This window comes from Opisthocomus hoazin, chromosome W, assembly GCF_030867145.1.
Source record: "Opisthocomus hoazin isolate bOpiHoa1 chromosome W, bOpiHoa1.hap1, whole genome shotgun sequence".
In the NCBI taxonomy this organism is placed as follows: Eukaryota; Metazoa; Chordata; class Aves; order Opisthocomiformes; family Opisthocomidae; genus Opisthocomus; species Opisthocomus hoazin.
Window position 1 is genome coordinate 41,771,906 of NC_134453.1, and position 18,309 is coordinate 41,790,214.

The window sequence follows — 18,309 nt, forward strand, 5'->3', positions numbered from 1 at the left end:
TGTTCCAGTTTGTAACTTTTTTCTATTTATGCTTCAAGTCTCCTTCAGTCTTATTAGATCACAAGTTGCTGGATTTTGTTAGCTTATCAATGTGAACATTACTCAGAGACATTACACAGCACATTATCTTAATAAAGGACACTACAGTAGTTGACAACTCTTTGGTAGCTGCAATTTTTTTTTTTTAAGATAATTAACAAGGTCCCCACCTGTGTTAATGCTTTCGTCCATGGATCCAAGAATGTAGGAGAGGAACTAGCGCCTGGAAGACAAAACTGAATTCGAATATAGGCTAGCCATGAGCACTTCACAATGAAGGACACAGCAGGTTCTCTGCCTGAAGATCCTTCCCAAAGATACTGAAGATATTAAATACTTTTTAAGTGGTGTTTCCTGTTGCTGGGTTTAAGTCTCCGTACAGCAGTGAAAGCTCAGCCTCATATAACAGAGCAGCCAGAGCAATCCCAAATTACACTGGTGATTTGCAGTCACCTTTAGCCTGGAGCAAGGCAAATGACAAGCACTAAGTGGTGTGCCGGGTTTCAGCATCCATGCAGGGACAGGAACGACTCTCACACATTGATACAATGCACAGCCGATTCCCGATTTATTGGTCTGCTTGCGTGGTTATATACATTTTTCATATCTGCACATGTGATCACGCTTATTCGGATAGGCTACAGACATAAATCACGCGCTGTTCACGCACCCCATATTCCCTTATGATTGGTAACTATGCACTAGCGCTAATAGCAACAGACCGCCTCCACGTCCTTGAACACATCTTGTTTTTGCTAACCCACATCATGTACACTATCAGAACTTTCTCAATTGTTATTCTTAACTGCCCTTTCCAGCAGCCTGTTCAGTTATGCTAACTGTTTTGCTTAAGCGGCCTAGTCACGCTAACTGTCAAGCTACATCGACCCCAACAGTGGTGCTTTGTCTGTTGGGCAGACAGGGGGAAGACCTCCTTCCAGCAGGAAGTTTAGAGAGGCCAGAGTGGTGTCATCCAAGTTGGTGTTTTTCCAAGGCACTGGGCTTACCTTGTGCTGAGCACCACCACCCCATAGCATCCTGACTTCTTCCATCAGCCCTGGAGCATAGGAAATGCACATGTACACAGCCTCCTCATCTCAGCGACACTTTGCAATGTGCTCTGTGCTGGAAGGCAGCTGTTGCTATTGTACTAGTCAGACTGCTGGAGCAGGTTTGGAGCAGCCCTGCTTGGAGAGGCTTTGGCTGAGAGTATTATGCCTTCTCAGCATGCTAATGCCTCACTGCACCTGATATCTGTGAATGTAGCAAATGTAGCAGATGTAGCGGATGTAGATAAAGTTATCACTTTAAGTCATCAGAATCATTGCACAACGGATGCAACTAAACAAAGGCAAATTTTGGTTCTTTGTGAATAATTGGGATGGCTGTAAGATAAGAGACTCCCAAATAAACCCACTCTAGACAGCTCAGCCTTGGGAGAGCAGATGTGCGAACTATAAAGAAGCCTACAAGACCAGAACAAAGCAACCATGAAGGACATGGTAGACGTGATCTTAGAACTGAGTTTGCGCAGAAGCAAAAGTCAACTAGCGGACACCGTGATGAAGCATACAAGCCTTCATCTGAAGACCCTCGACGACCATCCAGAGGTGCCAACAGACATGTGCGAAAGACATTAACATATGCTAATGAGTTCCCGGAAAAGCCATGAATATGATAAGCATTTCTCAGAAATATAAGGAATATGTATACTAACATAGCATAAATACCTAGTAGTTGTGTCTTTTTGGTACAGACATTTGGGCGGAGCTATCCCCTGTGCATCCAGTGCTGCAGTAAAGAATGCCTGCTTTCTAAAACTCCCCAAACTTAAGTTTTAGAGAGTGAATTATTTTGCCGCTTTCTGGTAACAGATTTTGGTGACCCAGGTGGGACACTGCTTCTGACTCCCTACAGATCTGTGGGATCATGGGACCTCCAGCCAGCACTGGGAACTTCTCAGGGAGAACTTCTGATCCCTGGACTGAGAGACTCGAAGTAAGACCCCTGGTAAATGGAAAAAGGCATTCTCTTGGGTATTTGGTAAACCTGCCTGTCAGACTGGGTGAAAGCCGAGCACAGTTGGGTTAAAAAGGTCCTTAGGGGCTAGAGTCCCCATTTGGAAGTCCCCTAAGACGAAAGTCTTGGAGACGCCCGAGTTTTGGAGGGGTTAGAATCCCCATCTGAATTGGATAAAGGTGCAGGACCTCTTAAATGTAACAGTGATAATAATTGTAAGTCCCTGTCTGTTTGTAATATTTGGTCTCTGTCTGTCTGTGATATTTGGACTGTTGTTTTAAAACTTGGTGTGCCTGTGCCTGTGCTATCGTGACTATAATTGTGTGGGTTTGTGTGTTTGTTGTCATAGTGTTTGTAATTGTGTGATCTGATGGATTTATTTGATTTCTGTCATCTAATGGATTTGTCTGGATTAAGTGACTTCTTTTGCGCTTTTCGGTTTGGTAAATTCTGCAGGTATTGATTATTTCCAGTTTTTGACTTGGGACTGTTGTATTTGGACTCTGATTCATCGGGGCTGCGGTTTATAATCTCTTAAGTATTGGTGCAGGGAAATTTTGAAAAAGTCTCCCCCAGGATGTATATTGAAACATTGGAAAAGTAGGGGGAGACCCCCCCCTTCACTCGAAAACAGCTTAGTAATGTATGGGGTTTGGTTTGTTTAAAGGGAAATTGGCACAATTTAGGAATTAAATTGGGAATTTGGGAATTGGTTTTGGGATACTTACAAGTTGGCAGGTATTGTGGGGTTACAAGTTCTCAGGTTATTTGGCATTGATCAATCATTTCGGGACTCTGGTTTTGGGATATATATTATACTGTATATATTGTTTTGAATGAGCTCTGTGTATCTGTATATATAAATATATTGGCTGAGGTAGTTTGGTTATATATTGTATATATTGTTGTACTTAAGTGACACACAGTTTGTAGAAAGAGGGATTTTAAAAAGATCCCCTCTAGGATATGTGTGTGTATATTGTGTTAACTGATCGGTGGAGAAGTTGAGAGGTTATTTTGTTGTAACATGAGCTTCGGAGGGAGGTGATCCTCTCACAAGAAAGCAATTAATTGAATTATGATATGCTGTTACAATTGATGCTGTTTTGTACACAGTTAGAAAAGTACAGGAGATGAAAAGTTTAACCCGGTATTAGAAAAGAAACCAGAGGAAAATCCCTCTGGATTTTACGAATGGTTGTGTAAAGCGATTAGGACAGAAAGGTATCAGGTTACAGGCTGCTTTGCTAGCTACTGCTCTGAATGGAAAAAGCAGAGGAGTACTTAGAAGTCAAGAGACAGAAAAACAGAACGAAAGGGGGGGGGGGGAGACAGGGTAGTCTTCCTCAGCAAACAAAGGCGAGTAAACAGAGTGTTGGGGTTGATGTAGTTTGAGAGTTAGCATGACTAGGCTGCTTAAGCAAAACAGTTAGCATAGCTGGACAGGCCGCTGGAAAGAACAGCTAAGAATAAACATGATGTGGGTTAGCAAAAACAAGATGTGTTCAAGGACGTGCAGGTGGTCTGTTGCTATTAGCGTCAGTGCATAGTTACCAATCATAAGGGAATATGGGGTGCGTGAACAGCGCGTGATTTATGTCTGTAGCCTATCCGAATAAGCGTGATCACGTGTGCAGATATGAAAAATGTATATAACCACGCAAGCAGACCAATAAATCGGGAATCGGCTGTGCATTGTATCAATGTGTGAGAGTCATTCCTGTCCCTGCATGGATGCTGAAACTCGGCAACAGAGGAAGATTTCGGGAAGGTAGAAATGGATTCCTAGGAAGAGGATGAGGTAGAGATCTTAGAAATCAATGCACTTATTGTAAAAATGAGGGACACTGGAAAGCAAACCGCCCTTCCCGACAGGGAATAAAAAGAGCTCAGTTTGCTTTAACAACAATAAATGCAGTTAACACTGAGGAATGAAGGGGACCGGAGGAATCTTCCCTAGCAGAACCTCTGGTTAAAATGCAACTGGGGGAAGATCAAACTGAAATATTATTCTTAGTAGACACTGAGGCTGATTATTTGGTTTTGAATGAAACAGGTTTTGAACTTAGTAACAAGAAAATCAAAGTTGTTGGTGTTGTAATAGACTAGAAGATGATTCGTGTCGAGTGCACATATTGTGCAACTGTGGAAACTAGCATAATGTGAAATAACAAAACCACATAAGGCATGGAACAATAGACAGGATATCTGTGGGTTTGAGATTGGGTTAATATAGAAGTCCAGTGCGGTTTGAGACTGGGCTAACGTATATTGCTTATGCAAGATGAGTGGGCAGCGGCGGGGAAGCTGTGGCAGCGCGCCAAAAAAGGACATTTAGAGAACACCAAGGAAGAAGAGACACAGAGGTCCCTTCCAACCCCTAACATTCTGTGATTCTGTGATTCTGTGATTTGCCTTTGAGTGGGAAAATCCAGAAACTAGTCACAAATCACAGTACACTTGGACAGTGTTGCCTCAAGGATTTAAAAATAGTCCCACAATATTTGGAAATCAATTAGCCAAAGAATTGTAAACCTGGAAAAGAAGACAAGAGACAGGGATTGTGTTGCAGTATGTCGATGATATTCGAATTGCAGCTGTGACCCGGGAAGAATGTTTAAAATCAACTACAGTAGTAAACCCAGCAGTTTTCCTGTCATCTCGACAACTGAAAGAGGAAGAACCTACACAGGACTCTCTATAGACCATCGAGGAAGTATATGCCAGCCGACCTGACCTGAAAGACACCCCTCTGGAAAACCCAGACTGGGAACTGTATCGTACGGGAGCAGTTTTGTGAGAGATGGGATCCGGATGTCAGGCTATGCTGTGACTACAGTGGATACTGTTGTAGAAGCAGAGGCTCTGCAATCAAAAATGTCAGCCCAAAAGGCAGAACTAATTGCACTGACAAGAGCTTTAGAGTTAAGAGAAGGAAAGCGAGTGAATGTATGGACTGATTCCAAGTATGCCTTTGGGGTATTACATGCACACGGGGCAATTTGGAAAGAAAGGAGTGGAATTAAACATGCTACTTGAAGGTGTACAGAAACCAAAAGAAGTGGCTGTTATGCACTGCAAAGCTCACCAAAGCAGACAAACCCCTCAAGAGAAAAGCAATCAATTGGCCGATCTGACCATTTGTAAGGTTGCAGAAAAGGGTAAAGGAATATTGGCAATAATATCAGAGAAGAAAATAGAATTAGGAGAATACCCTAATTATGATAGTCAGGGTCGAAACTTAATTGAAACATTAAGAGCTAAGATAAGCCTTCTATAGGTAGAAGACCTGGTTACCCGGGATATGGAGAAAGCTGAGGTGTTTAACGACTTTTTTGCCTCAGTCTTCAACAGCAAGTGCTTTAGCCACACTGCCCAAGTTGCAGAAGGCAAAGGCAGGGACTGGGAGAATGAAGAACCGCCCACTGTAGGAGAAGACTAGGTTCGAGACTGCCTAAGGAACCTGAAGGTGCACAAGTCCATGGGGCCTGATGAGATGCATCTGAGAGTCCTGAGGGAACTGGTGGACAAAGTTTCCAAACCATTCTCCATCATATTTGAGAGGTCGTGGCGGTCTGGGGAGGTCCCCACCGACTGCAGAAGGGGCAACATCACCCCCATTTTTAAAAAGGAAAAAAGGAAGACCTGGGGGACTACAGGCCAGTCAGCCTCACCTCTGTGCCTGGCAAGATCCTGGAGCAGATCCTCCTCGAAACCATGCTAAGGCACATGGATAACAAGGAGGTGATAGGGGACAGCCAACATGGCTTCACCAAGGGCAAATTGTGCCTGACCAACTTGGTAGCCTTCTATGATGGGGTTATAGTGTTGGTGGACAAAGGGTGGGAAACTGACATCGTCTACTTGGACTTGTGCAAGGCATTTGACACTGTCCCGCATGATGTCCTTGTCTCTAAATTGGAAGGACATGGAGTTGACAGATGGACCACTTGTTGGATAAGGAACTGGCTCGATGGACGCACTCAAAGAGTTGCAGTCAATGGCTCGATGTCCAGGTGGAGACCAGTGACGAGTGGTGTGCCTCAGGGGTCAGTACTGGGGCCGGTGCTGTTCAATATCTTTGTCGGCGACATGGACAGTGGAACTGAGTGCACCCTCAGCAAGTTTGCCGACGACACCAAGCTGTGTGGTGTGATTGACAAGCTGGAGGGAAGGGATGCCATTCAGAGGGACCTTGACAGGCTGGAGACGTGGGCCTGCATGAACCACATGAAGTTCAACAAGGCCAAGTGCAAGGTCCTGCACCTGGGTCGGGGCAATCCCAAACACAAGTACAGGCTGGGCGCAGAGTGGCTCGAGAGCAGCCCTGAGGAGAAGGACTTGGGGGTACTGGGGGATGAGAAGCTCAACATGAGCCGGCAATGTGTGCTTGCAGCCCAGAAAGCCAACCATATCCTGGGCTGCATCAAGAGAAGCATGGCCAGCAGGTCCAGGGAGGGGATTCTGCCCCTCTACTCCGCTCTCGTGAGACCCCACCTGGAGTACTGCGTCCAGCTCTGGAGCCCCCAGCACAAGAAGGACATGGATGTGTTGGAGCGGGTCCAGAGGAGGGCCACAAACATGATCCGAGGGCTGGAGCACCTCTCCTACAAGGACAGGCTGAGGGAGTTGGGGCTGTTCAGCCTGGACAAGAGAAGGCTCTGGGGTGACCTTATAGCAGCCTTCCAGTACCTAAAGGGGGCCTAGGAAGGATGGAGAGGGACTTTTCACAAGGGTGTTTAGTGATAGGACAAGGGAGAATGGCTGTAAACTCAAAGAGGGCAGATTTCGATTAGATATTAGGAAGACATTCTTCACCATGAGGGTGGTGAAACACTGGAACAGGTTGCCCAGAGAAGTTGCGGAGGCCCCCTCCGTGGAAGTGTTCAAGGCCAGGTTGGCTGGAGCTCTGAGCAATCCGGTCTAGTGGAAGATGCCCCTGCTCATGGCAGGGGAGTTGGAACCAGATGATCTTTAAGGTCCCTTCCAACCCTTACCATTCTATGATTCTAAGATACAGAAAGATGGATGGGCTGTTATTCCTATGGGGCAGGTAATTCTAACCTCAATTTTGATGCATGAAGTAGTAAAGAAAGAACATAAGAGTGTTCATTGGGGAACCAAGAATTTACTGAAACATCTGCAAAAGTCAGTGGTGAGTTGTAATATGGTAAAAATTATAAGATCTGTAGTTGAGAGGTGTGAAACATGCCTTAGAAATAATGAAAAAACACAGAATAAAATTCAGCTTCAATCCACAAAAACAGAAAACACTCCCGGAGAGCACTGGCAAATAGATTTCACTGAACTGCCAAGAAAAGAAGGGTTAAGATATCTGTTAGTATTGGTAGATACTTTTACAGGATGGCCTGAAGCCTTCCCATGTCACACCAACAAGGCCAGGGAAGTTGTCAAAATCTTACTTAAAGAAATAATACTGCAATTTGGTGTTCCTTTGGGGATTTACTCTGGTAGGGGGCCACATTTTGTTGCAGACATTGTCCGACAAGTAAGTAGAGTATTACAAATAACATGGGAACTGCATGTCCCCTATTGCCCACAGTCTAGTGGACGGGTAGAGTGCATGAATCAGACTTTAAAGCTGCAATTGAATAAAATTTACCAGGAAACCTCCATGACTTGGATACAAGCACTTCCACTTGCTCTGTTAAGAATTCGAGTTCAGCCTAAAGGAAAACATCGGTTAAGCCCTTATGAGTTGTTATATGGGAGACCGTACCAGATTCCTAAATTACCAGGAGAATTAAACATCAGAGGTGAAACAGATTTACAGAAGTATCGAATATCCCTAGGGACAGTGATGCAAGAAATGAAAAAGAATGTGGTTGTAAATAAATCTCTGAATCTCGATTCCCCAGTATATCCGTTCCAGCCCAGAAATTAGGTATACCTGAAGTCGTGGACTGGAGAACCCCTGCAAGAAAAGTGGAAAGGACCATTTCAGGTTTTACTTACAATATATATAGCTCTAAAGCTAGATAAGAAAAACCCTAGGTTCATTACTCAAGAGTCAAAAAGGCTCCTAAACCATGGACTTCCAAGGAGACAGCTCTTCTCAAGCTCGTTTTCAAACAACAACTCTAGTTTCTTTGTTATTGATAAGTTTAGAAGTGTCTGGGCAGAAACTAGGAAGTCCATGGCATGAGAATGTCCATGTGAAATTAGTGGCAGAAGTGGATTCAGCCACTAATGCAAGCAAATGTTGGGTCTGTACTAGATTCCCAAAGCATAGCATTCAATCTACTGTAATACTAATTGGAATCCACAAGTTTGGGAAATCCGGACTCCTCAGTGAATGGACAAGGTTAAGTGCATTAATGACTGGAATTCAGAACGAAAAGGAAACTATTCTGTAAGGAATTATTCACAATATGATTGGTACATGCAATTGCGATTACAAAAAAACCAACAGAAATATCGAGGAAAATTTTGGAAAGTGCCCAAAAGGGACAAGATGATATTGGCTGTGTAGAAATCAAGCTCAGAAATTGCTACCTTTAGGATGGAAAGGAGTGTGCACTCTGGGAGTTTTAGTCCCCAATCTGACAATAACCAACAAGTAATATCAACAGAAAGGATGGGTTAAAACTTTTATTAGGCGAACTAAAAGGACCCATAATGCCATTACAGAAAGACATAGTGGTTTTCATAGCTTCGTTAGGTAATTACTTCCATAGCTTGGAGTAGTGAATTAGAAAAGACCATTGTAAACACATCGGCATTAACAGAAAACATCGAAAATAGAACCACGGATGTCATAAATGCCCTGCAAACTGAAGTATCCAGCCTATCAAAGGTAGTGATCCAAAACAGGATAGCCCTTGATTTATTACTGGCCTCACAAGGTGGTGTTTGCACAATCATAAACACAAGCTGTTGTGTATATGTAGACCAAAGTGGTAAAATATCCACAGACCTAGAGGAGATGTGGAAACAAACCAGAATATTACATGAAGTAACTAAAGATGATAGTTTCTGGGGATTTAAAGAGATATGGAATAAGCTCACCTCATGGCTACCAAATTTATCCTGGTTGAAGAACCTGGGGGTTTTTTTTTTTATTCTTGTGGTAATAGGTGTATGTGTCTTAGCTTGTATAACGATTCAATGCTGCAATTGCTGCAATCAATTATGTTGGAAGTGTAAGTATGGGAGAATGATCTAACAATTATTAAGACTTTTGACCTGAAAGGGACAAAAGTCTAAAGAAAAGGGGGGATTGATAGAAGGGATAATAAGAAATGTGAAACTATAACAAAGTAGTTTTAATGATATTTTCTAGTTGTTAGTAGTTTTTATTATTGCAGTTTGTATTCTTGCACATATAATGATCCAATGCTGTAACTGTTGTACTAACCCCTGTTTCAAAATATATGTTACCTGTGAATGTAGCGAATTAGTAGATGCAGTGGATGTAGATATAAGTTATCACTTTAAGTCGTCAGAACCATTGCACAACAGACTAATTAAAACCAAAGCAATTCTTGGTTCTCAGGAAATAATTGGGATAGCTTTAGGATAAGAGACTCCCAAATAATTCCACCCCAGACAGCTCGGCCTTGGGAGAGCAGATGCACCAAACTACAGAGATAAAGAGGCACCAAGAAGACTACAAGACCAGAAAAAAACAACCTTGAAGGACATGGTATATGTGATCTTAGAACTGAGTTTGCACAGAAACAAAGGTCAATCAGCAGACACTGTGATGAGGAGTATAAGCCTTCATCTGAAGACCCCCGACGACCACCCAGAGGTGCCAACAGACATGCGTGAAAGATATTAACATAAGCTAATTAGTTCTCAGAAAAATCCATGAATATGTATATTGTGACTATTTAACCTGGAATGAAAAGGGTGTTTGGTGTGCACGTTTGGAGGAAAGATCCCCCGTGTGCCTGGTGCCGTAACAAAGAATACCTGCTTAACAGTATACATTGTACTGTTATTACCGGATCTTCAAATCAGTTTTTCAGGAGGAAGTCAAGCAGGTCCTCATCTGTCAGGGCAGCCAATTCCTCTGGGCACGACATCTGAGCAAGACGCCCAAGGTGAACACAGGCTCCGGGGGAAACACCAGCACTCCTTTGGGATGTCACTCAGCCCCTACTGACAAAGTCTCCCCATGCAATGGCAACAGCTGCCATGGCCCTGCAGCAACGACCAGGCTATGAGTACTGTCCCAACAAGGCTGTTAGCAGCACTGGCTGCCCCCACCAGACTACTGGGACCCAGCCACAGCAGCCAGGCTCCACTCAGAATGCAAAAGCTTCAGGAAAGGAGAGGGAAAGTAGAAGGGCCCCAGACTTTTTGCCACGGAGGGTATGCAAGATCCTGCCATTCCACTGAAGCCTGAAGGTGATGGCATGCAGCCAGCTGGAACAGCCTCCCCATTAGCATCATTAAGATTTCAGATCTAGCTGACAGGTGTCACAGTCCACACACACACAAAAAAAAAGCAGACCCCGGCCACAGGGCTGCTGTGCCAGCTGCCTAGGAGCAGGAAGTTTGTATGCAGGGCTGCCCTGCCAGATGGCATGGAGAGCAGTCTAGCCATCAGGAAGCAGAGCAATGAGAGGAAGGGGAGGCAGGCAAAGTCTAGGCAATGCTGGGGCCCGTTGTTTCCACAGACATGAGGACTTTCTATCTAGGAAGTGATAGAGGGGATTGTAAGAAATGTGAAACTATAACAAAAAGCCTTAATATTTTCTAGTTTTTAGTAGTCTTCAGTACTGTAACTTGTATTTCTGCATTCATAGTGATCTAATGATGTAACTGTTACACTAATCCCTGTTTTCTCATTAAGGAATGTAGTGGAAGGACATGGGCACAAGCTATCACTTAGTCGTTAGACAAAATAATTAAGTGAAACAAAAGTGGTCTTGGTTCTCAGCAAATAATTGGGATAATTGTGGGATAAAAGAGACTCCTAAATAGTTCTACTCCAGACAGCTCGGCCTTGGGAGGGCAAATGTGCCAAAGCTACAGAGATAAGGAGGCACCAAGAGAGCAACAAGACCGGAGCAAAACAACCTGAAGGACATGATATACGTGATGCTAGAACTGAGTTTGCGCAGAAACAAATGTCAACCAGTGAACAGCGTGATGAAGAGGATGGGCCTTCATCTTGGGACCCCCGAAGACCACCCAAAGATGCTAACAGACACGCGTGAAAGATATTTACATATGCTAATTAGTTCCTAGAAATATAATGAGTATTTACATGTGCGATTGCATTTAACCTGAAGCAACAGGGTGTCTGGTGCGCATGTTTGGAGGAGAAATCCCCCGTGTGCCTGGCACCGCAATAAAGAATACCTGCTTAACAGTATACATTGTACTGTTAAGTTTTTTCCTACCAGATCTTCGAATCAGAAGCATGCACTGGGCAGGCAGCAAGGAGAGGAAGAGAACAAGAGGAGACAACAGCACATGAGGTAGAAGGAAGGGTCACAGGAGCGTACAGGACAGGAACCGTTCCCCCCAGCTGGACACCTACCCAAAGGAAACCAAAAAACCTCTCACAGCCACAGCCATGGGGCTGGCCCACAGGCAAGCACGGCGTGCCGCTGCCTGGGGCACAGCCACAGCCTGCAGCCAGCGAGTCCCTGCCGGGCAGCACAACCCGAGGCCTGACAGCGTAGCCCCACGCGGGAGAAGGGCCGAGGCCCCAGGCGCTCCACCGACAGGCTGTCAGCAGCAGGCCATGCCACAGCTGCGAGCTCCCCTAGCCGCCAGCCCCCGCGCCCAACGCCCCGCAGGACACCCTGGCCGAGGACGGGAGGGCGGCGGTCCCAGCCCATCCCGTCCCTCACCTCAGGGCGGCACCACCCAGCCGCGCCGCTTCCAACGCACCACCAGTGACATTACCCGCCTCCCAGGCGGCCGCGCACGCTCAGCAGCCCTGCCTCTCCCAGGAGCGGCGCGGCGGTGCCGGCGCCTGTTGGCCGGCGGTGCGTGCGTGGTGGGAGCGCGCGGCGACCGGGAGGGGGTGTGGTGTGTGTACGTCTAGGGGTGCCCGGACCCCGGTTGTGTGGCGGCTCGGGCCGTGCCGGGTGGGGGCTCGGGGGTGTGGACAGCGGGCGGAGCACAGCCCCAGGGTGCGGGCGTAGGGTCGTGCCGCTTGGGCGCTGGGCAGCGCGCAGCCCTGAGCGTGAGGCCGGAATGCGGAGGGACCGGGCGGAGCGTAGCTCCGGGATGCTGTACGGTGCCATGCCAAACCGTGCCGCCCGGCGGTGCGCGATGCTCCGACGCATGCGCGGCGGGGGGCGGTGGGGCGGGAAGCAGGCGGGGCCGTTCTGCTCCGCACAGCCTTGTTGGGGTTGTCGTGCTGCTCCTGCCTGCGTACAGGTATGGGGGACGGGGGGGAGCACGGGGTCCCGGTAACCGGCAGCACCCTGGCTCCTGCCGGAAGCGGATATCCTGGAGGGAGTCGGTTACTCGGGGCTGAGCTCTTTCTACTCCCACTGGGGCGCCTCCCCGGCAAGGAGAGGTTGCGGTCACCCCAGGGGCTTCCTAGGGCACGGTCACGCCTTAGCCTGGTTTTGAAGCGTGCCCTATTGCCCCTGGGGCTGGTGACATCCCCCTGCCAGGTACTGGCACTTGCCCGTATTGGTGACCCCCGGGCAGTGTGGGCAGGTACGGCTGGGCTGGGCCTGGCCTTGTCCTGCCCCAAAATAGCTGCCACAGGCCTCAGCCTGAAGTTAGCACTCACCAGGCCCTGGTTGGCATCCCTGCTTTGGGGATCCCTGGGGACTGAGCGGGAGAGACCTGGATGTAGCCACAGGCACTCAAACCAGGGGGACGAGTTTTGGCATTGGTCGGTTACGGTGGTGAAGCTTTCCCACTGCCCTTCCTGCCCACCCTGCCTACATGCAGGGGGAAGTGAGTGGGAAGGGTATCTCTGGCCTGTGGTGCGGTTTTGGGTGGGGACGCTGGAGGACATGCTCCCCACAGCCGTGATGCAGCTAGGGGAGATAACCCTGGCAGCTTCTGATGATCGTCCTGGCACAGAAGGCTGGTTGTGGAGTTGGGTGCTGCAGAGCAGGACTGACCCCCAACAGGAAAAAGCACGGGGTCCTCACCATGCCCTGGCTTGAGCAGCTAACCAGGCAAGGGAAACACTGTCACATCCTCTGCCTCTTCCCTGCCCAGCCTTGCTCTATGATGGCTCCTGCCCACGCCCCTGCAAGCTCCCCGGCCCTTTGAGTCTTCTTGCAGGATGTCTACATGCTTCTGCTATGGCTTCATTGCTGGCTGTTAGACCCATATTTGGTAGCAATAATTGTATAGTCCCTTCTTTCTCCCTGCGCCTCTGTGCTGAGAAGGGGAGGGGATGTATGTTTTGGGATCTTCAGTTTTGCCGGAGCCCGCAGGTTGCCTGGTAAAGGGTCTGAACTCCCCCCCCCATCCCCACAGACCATGGGGTGAAAGCCCCCAAGTGCTAAAAGAGCAGCTGCTGCTGCACAACATACATGGTAGTGTGTGGTGAGCACCAGCCCGAGTGCATGGCTTGCTTGCTGAATGGCAGCGTGGGAGTTTGGGGCATCCTGAAGTGGCACATCCTGGCAGATTTGGGGAAGGGGAGCAGGAAGGCTGGGGAACAGGGACCTGTGGGGTGCCCTTCTTTTCACTGGCTGAGCACACCATCCTCCTGCCCCTGCTTGCCCCTGTGCCTACCTTGGTGGTGGGCAGCCTGGGGATGCCGTTGTTTGTGCCCCCTCCCTTTGGAGGGCAGGGGATGCCTGGCAGGAGCAGATGGGCCTGGGGATGTGTGGGAAACACCAGTGGTTAATGGCCAGAGCTGCTTCACCCCGGTGCGGGTGAGCTTGTGGGCTGCCTGCAGCTGTGGCTGTGATCCCCTAGCCCTGCTGCCCATCCCCTGCCCATTTCCCATGCCGAGCAGGGCTGCCCTCCCTGCAGGGGCAAGAGGATGCTCCTGCCCCAGCCACAGGTAATAGCCAGGTGGTCGCAGAGGTTCTGCAGGGCCGGGCTCACCAGCCACTTATGTTCCCCAGGAGCAAGCTTGACCCCGGCTGGAAGAAACCATCTCACCGTCCAGTGTGGCCATGCAGCTGGGAAAGAGGATGTGGGCTGAATTGGCTCAGCAGTGTGCAGCACCGTCACTGGTCAGGGCTGCTGGCTCAGCCTTCCCATCAGCATGAGGCTGAGCCACCCGTGCCCCCAGTGCTTGTCATGGCTGTGTATACTAGTCCTATACTGGAAGACCTGTCCAGAGCCGGGTCTGGCTTCTTACTGGGTTATTTTTTGACCTAGTTCCTTCTGCTGTTGTGCAAATGCTAGTGTGCAGGCCGAGCTGCCACTGGCAGACACTGCAGTGGCCTGGGACCTGCCTGGCTATGTTTGCAGCTGTGCTGGCCAGGCAGGCATCCCTGTGCCTGTGGAAAGCCCCAGCAGTCGGGCAGTTTGCAGCTGATAAAGCTTCCTGCAGCCAGCTCCCGGTGCTGCTTCAGGGCCTTTCCCAAATGAAATTTTGGCATTGCTGTAAAAAAAAAAAAAAAATCAAAACCACCAAAAAACCCAAACCTCATCCAGAGTCTCCCTTGGAAAGGGCACGTTAAAAATGGTGAAATTGTTGTGTTTGAACATTTGTGGCTTGTTCTGGAAACTTGCTGTGAGTGCACCGGCAGGCTGCTTCAATGCTATTTAATTTTGGTTGGGGTTTGGGGGGGGGGGTTTGTTGTTTGTTTTTTTTTTTTTTTAAGATCTAAAACCTTTGTAACCATTCTCACAGTGCTAAACTCAGCTGATACAAATATAGCAGTTATGTCATGTGATGGAAAACTTGCTCTCAGTGGTCCTGGCAATGATGCAGTGGTTCCTCGGGCTGGCGTGGCACTGGTTCCCCACGGCTGTCCTTACTTGTGCTGGCCCTGCCTTTAAGCAGAGCCCCACCACTGTAATGGTTTTGCTCACCTAGTGGCGGAGTGAGATGGAGGCAGCCGGGACGGCTCCCGAGAGGGTTGGACACCACCAAGAAATCCCCACCCCCCATTTTGGGATCGGCTCAGGAGCATGCTCGTGGCTCAAAGGCTTGCACACAGTTTACCATAAAATGCAGAAGTGCCTTAATCTGGCTGCCAGATGGCCGGCTTGCTGCTCTGGTGCCTTATCTGCCTTTGCATACCAACAAACAATTGCAAATGGGTTTGCTTGCTCTGGAGGTGAGCCAACGCATAAATTTGGTGTGTGTTCATTGAGACTTGGTTTGTTTGTTTTTGTTTTTTTTTTATTTCCAGAGGGACAGCTTGAATTTTGCTGTCCTTTTCCTTTATTTTTCTGGTTTGCAGAACCAGGCTCCCATGCTGTCCTGTCCCTTATGTCTAGTCTGGCTTTTCCTTCCCCATGTGGTATCCAGAGGGGAGAGGTCTGCAGGGGCCGAGCCCTGCATCGGTGTCCTCTCACAGAAGGACGTGTGCGGGCAGATTTGCAAACCCCATGTGATTAATTGCTGCGTTTGCTGACAAATCTCTCTAGGGTTTGAGGAGGTGTACTTCTTACGCAGTAGAGAGTGTTTCTGCTTTGGACATTGATATCAGCAAAGTTCAACTGGTGGAGCCTGAACTGTTTCCATAGAATATGGGAATTAAAATGAACCATCTGTCTCCCTTTCCTCCGAGGGCTTGCTTGATGTTGTAAGCACCTTCCCCTCTAAGCTCTGTCATTTTTGTAAGAGCTCGGGAGTAGGAAAGCTTGAGCAGTCATCCTTCTGCGAGGTCTTGCAAAGTGCCGTGGCCCCCGTGAAGGGTGCCTCCAGTGTAGTGCCTGATTTTGGTTGGCTCTGGGAGGGCAAGAGGAGACTGCAGAAATGGCTGGGGCAGGAGCGACACCAGCATGGCCTGACTCCTCTTGCTTCTTCTCTGCCATCTGGCATCCTCCCCTCCTCTTCCTTTATGGTGTCTGACCTTGTCCTGGTGGTGACATGTTCTTATTTTCCTGCAGAGGGACAGAGAGCAGCTTTATGCTCAACTCGAGAATATTTTTAGATATAGAGAAGATGTTGAGTACTGGCCTGGTGACCACAGCAGCCTGCTCTGTGTATGAAATATTCAAAAAGCCCTTTCTACAGCAGGGTGTTCCTTGTCCCTTTGGTTCTGCAGCTTTGCTGGTGCTTTTGGGTGGACAGCAATGGCACACGCGGGCACCTCTGCTGCCTCCTTCCCGCTGCCAGTGGACTCCCTCGCTCCAGACTCAATATGCATTTCATTCCTCCTCAGCAGAGCCAGTGGGGGGCACAGGCCTCTACAGAAACATTGCTGAACGGCTCAAGAATATGGAGCTGGAGCGGCTCTGTGTGCTGGCAGAGGTGGTAAGCTCCTCTGTCCCTGCCTCCCACCCGGCTTTGTGGCTCTGCGTGAGTGGGACCCCTGCCCTCTGCTTCTCCTTCCTCTGACTAACTCCTGCCCAAAATCAGATGCAGGAACTTTTTATCCATTGCAGGTCCTGCCCCTAGCCCGCTTGGGTCCGTGGTTGGAAGCAGCCCATGCCAGTGTACCCCCTTCTGCGGGGAACTGAAGCCGGCAGCGCCAGGCAGGGATGCACAGACTTGCTGTCTGCTGCTGTAGTGCAAGGCAGGCAAGGGAGGCTGCTAGCAAGCCTTGCCCAAGAACCTGCCTGGGCCAGGCTGATGATGCACATGGCCAGTAACCTTTCTCTGACAGCCATAATAGGAGGTCTGGTAGGAGAAAATCAATCTAAAAGAGAACAAACAGATATGGTGCATCCCACCAGTGCTCTTGTGTCTTCCTACCAGCTGGGGTTTAAAGACAAGGCAGCCTGGGTCAAGGCAGAGCAGGGGACTCCTTCCCCATGAGCAGGCTCTCAGGGAGAGGAAAAGGGGTGTCACTACTGGAGAGCGTTGGGTTGGGGCTGGCTGAGGACTGGGGATGCTGAGAAGGGCAGGGAGGACCTAGCACAGGGATCCCAAGGCATGCAGCAACCTGGGAAAGCACTGAAAGCTTCTGCATGGCGGGTAAACCCAAAGGAAAGCGCTCACCCTACAAGCCACAGCAGGCAAGTGGGGGGGCTTATTTACAACCTTCTTTAGTTAGTTATTTCAAATTTTGCTCTGCTGTAAGAATATCGTCATTCTAATTGAGTGCTATTAAACCTGGTGTTTTGGAGCCCTGTTGAGGGGTGCTTGCTCTAAAGCTGATCTACGCAATCCTTCAAGCTTCAAGCTGGACCCAGCTTGGGGCCCATTTCAGATGGCATGGTGTGGCTCTCGTGCCCTTGCAGCAAGAGCTGCAGCAGCTGGGTCCCTCGCCCTCCTGCGTGTTGCCCTGCGCATGGGCTCCCCTGCCCTGGTTTTGTGCCAGGGCTGCTGCCATAGACCCCAGTCTCCAAGCACCAATGCAGTACTTGGTGTGAGTGGTGCTTTCCCCAGATATTTTTTTTTAATGGGCAGGTTCAAGTGCCTGGTGCCCTTATCTCACCTCCCCAAGCGACTCTAGGCTTTTCTGTCCCTCCAGGTCCCTCTGTGCTCAGGTTGCTGGCTCAGCACAGTCCGCTGGCAATGTGGGGGACCCTGATAGCCGGGGCAGGGCCCCACCAGCTCCAGGTCAAAGCTTGGTTTTCCTCTTGAGGTTTCAGTGTCACAGCAGGTTTAATTATAACCCCTTCCGTCACACTCTCCCAGCTTATCTCACATGCTCCCGCGTGGTAGCTTCCTCCTTGCTGGCAGCATCTCTGCCAAGTACCAGTCACTGTCACTCCTGCAGGCAAGCAAAATTGGCTTTGGGACCTTGGGACGGGGAGACGAGCATCTCAACGCTGGCCAGAGATTCCATGGTCAGCATGGGGCTGGAAAACGGGACCCCTTCGTGGGCTCGCCAGAACGAGATGCAGCCTTTGCTTGCTGCTAGAAGCCAGGTCCCAGATTTTGGGGAGCAGAGGTGCTGCCGGAGGAAGAGGAAGGACCCTGCGCATCAGAAGGGACTGCACAGGGACGGCAGTCAGAGCTAACCTGGCTGTCTCCTCCAGCAGGTGACACAGGAGTGGGGACAGCCGAGCTGCCACCATGGTCGCCCTCTCGCTGAAGATCAGCATTGGCAAAATGATGAAGATGACGCAGTTCGAGCCCTCCACCATGGTGTATGATGCCTGCCGGATGAACCACAAGCAGGTGCCTGAGGCCCAGATGGGACAGCGTAAGTCTGCAGTGGGGCTGTCCGCCATGCTGCTGTGCCAGGGCCACCCTGGCTTGGCTCCTGG

At 49.1% G+C, this 18,309-nt stretch overlaps 1 pseudogene; it reads left to right on the forward strand.

Moving 5' to 3' along the window:
* The first annotated feature begins 12,348 nt into the window (after positions 1-12,348).
* The window catches only part of LOC142365512 (talin-1-like), a 46,727-nt pseudogene continuing 40,766 nt past the window's right edge, over positions 12,349-18,309 (forward strand).